Here is a 2,500-nt window from a genome sequence, read left to right as displayed (position 1 = left end):
TCACACTGAAGGCATCAAAACTATGAATTAACACATGTGGAATTATATATGGAATTATATACATAACAAAACAGTGTGAAACAATTGAAAATATGTCATATTGTAGGTTCTTCAAAGTAGCCACCTTTTGCTTTGATTACTGCTTTGCACACTCTTGGCATTCTCTTGATGAGCTTCAAGAGGTAGTCGCCTGAAATGGTCTTCCAACAGTCTTGAAGGAGTTCCCCGAGAGATGCTTAGCACTTGTTGGCCCTTTTGCCTTCTGTCTGCGCTCCAGCTCACCCCTAAACCATCTGGATTGGGTTCAGGTCCGGTGACTGTGGAGGACAGGTCATCTGGCGCAGCACCCCATCACTCTCCTTCTTGGTCAAATAGCCCTTGATGCCTTCAGTCTGACTCTACAATTTTCTTAGTCATGAAAATAAAGAAACCTCTTTGAATGAGAAGGTGTGTCCAAACTTTTGGTCTGTACTGTAACTTTGATGTTCTGTAAAACAACAAACTTTAAAATACTTTGTTCTTACTGGTGAAAATCAGATGGTCATCTCTGTCTTCTCTCAGGTACATCACAGTGTAAGCTTCACAGTTAACATCACTCTCATCATCAGCGTAGTCCATATCAACAACAAAAATATATCTTGACTCCATATAGTGGTTATTTTGGAAAAAAACCCGGGTATTTTGAGCAGTAGGATTATAAAAAGAATATGTGCTAATATAAAATTAAATTAAGTAGCCTATATAAAATTGCAAACATCTATCTTTCAGTACTTTTTTACTTAAGTACATAAAAAATCGAGTACTTTTGTACTTTCACTTGAGTAAGATTGAAAAAGGAGTACTTTTACTCTTACTGGAGTAATATTTTATTATATGTATCTGTACTTTTACTCAAGTACTTGACTTGTGTACTTCGTCCACCACTGACTATACCACTCAAAAGCTTGATGTAAATAATATAAATGTAACAAATACATGTAACTGTAACAAATGTAACAAAAAATGGTGTTCTTTTAATTTACCACCCTAAAAAACATGAAAAATATTCTCAGCTATTTTCAACATTAATAATAATGATAACAATAAAAGTTTTTATTTTTTATTTTTTACAAATTCAGATTGTTAAAAGGATTTCTTAAGGATTGTGTGACTGGAGTAATAATGCAAAAATAAAATTAGTTTGAAAGTCAGCTTTGATTGTTCCTAATAAACTGTTTAACTGCTCCCCCATATTAAATTATGTTGTGGGATAATTAAATATATTCTAAATAAACTCCAAACTTAAAATTATATACATTTATTTTGTTCTCACGTTCTTTCTTGTAACACCTCCCTCTCAGTGACAACAGCTGACTGAGCGGCTCTTTATGCAGCTCATTATGCAGGGCTTTGTCTTCTCAGGTGTAAATCATGATAGTTGACGCCTACTCGCATATGACTTTTACCAACAAAAAGTGTCTTAGACAATTTAAATCAATGTATTGTTTTCTGTAAGTGAGTAAACAAGATGATTTTCACATAATTTACAAAGAAAAATTCTAGGCTACAAGCTCCGGTTCTCAAAAATCCCAGGCACCATTGTTCTTTATGTATTTTTTGGCCTTGTTCATTTAACATTGTTCGTTTGTCACTAACCACAAGGGAGATCCCCTGATCACCGGGAGCAGGAAGGAACACCGTTCCAGTACAGAGTCAGCAGAAGAGATGGACCGTAGTGATAGCAAGGTGAGGCCAAAGAAAGACCTTCGCCCGAACAGGGACTTGAACCCTGGACCCTCAGATTAAAAGTCTGATGCTCTACCGACTGAGCTATCCGGGCTCTTGTCAAGTACTGGCATCTCATCTTTTATATAACAGCAGTTTTACAACAAGCTGCCCAGAAGAGACGCAGGTGTCACGGGATGAAAGCTAGAAGCAGTTAGGACAAAGGACCACAGAAGGCACAATTACCATCACAGAAAGCTAAAGCAACACTGCAAAGCCCTCCCGTAGTCGGCAGGGTTCGAACCTGCGCGGGGAGACCCCAATGGATTTCAAGTCCATCGCCTTAACCTCTCGGCCACGACTACGTCTAGCGGTAGGCTGCCTGCCCCCTTGTCTGGTGGCTCCCTGCACAGGCCAAGCGTCAAAAACAAAATAGAGAAGAAAGATGAGGTGGTAAAAAAAATATCAACCTTCCCGTACACTCAACGCCAGAGTGTTGCCGTGACCCGGATTCGAACCGGGGTTGCTGCGGCCACAACGCAGAGTACTAACCACTATACGATCACGGCGTGCCACTGGCTCACCCAAGTTAACCCCTGGAGCCCGAATAGCAGAAGCAGCAGCGGCGTGTTGGTCCATCGAAGAGGGACAGGACATTTCGCAAATCAGTGGGAGGACCTTGAAAAATTCATGGACGCTTTTCCTCGTGGCCTTCAGCAAACAGCGTAGTCAGCAGGATTCGAACCTGCACGGGGAGACCCCAATGGATTTCTAGTCCATCGCCTTAACCACTCGG

At 40.4% G+C, this 2,500-nt stretch overlaps 1 protein-coding gene and 3 non-coding genes across 4 annotated transcripts in view; 1 reads left to right on the top strand and 3 right to left on the bottom strand.

Annotated features, from left to right (window-relative positions):
- Positions 1–2,500, top strand: part of LOC127938331 (uncharacterized) — a 374,843-nt gene that overhangs the window by 134,610 nt on the left and 237,733 nt on the right. The window lies entirely within an intron of this gene.
- Positions 1,747–1,819, bottom strand: trnak-uuu (transfer RNA lysine (anticodon UUU)). The gene has a single exon. It is a non-coding gene; the product is annotated as a tRNA-Lys (tRNA).
- On the bottom strand, positions 1,988–2,069 carry trnas-uga (transfer RNA serine (anticodon UGA)). The gene has a single exon. It is a non-coding gene; the product is annotated as a tRNA-Ser (tRNA).
- Positions 2,202–2,273, bottom strand: trnah-gug (transfer RNA histidin (anticodon GUG)). Its single transcript has one exon. It is a non-coding gene; the product is annotated as a tRNA-His (tRNA).

Source organism: Carassius gibelio, chromosome A20 (genome assembly GCF_023724105.1).
Source record: "Carassius gibelio isolate Cgi1373 ecotype wild population from Czech Republic chromosome A20, carGib1.2-hapl.c, whole genome shotgun sequence".
Lineage (NCBI taxonomy): Eukaryota > Metazoa > Chordata > Actinopteri > Cypriniformes > Cyprinidae > Carassius > Carassius gibelio.
Note: the sequence above shows the minus strand (reverse complement) of the source record. Positions and strands in the feature narration are given on the sequence as shown.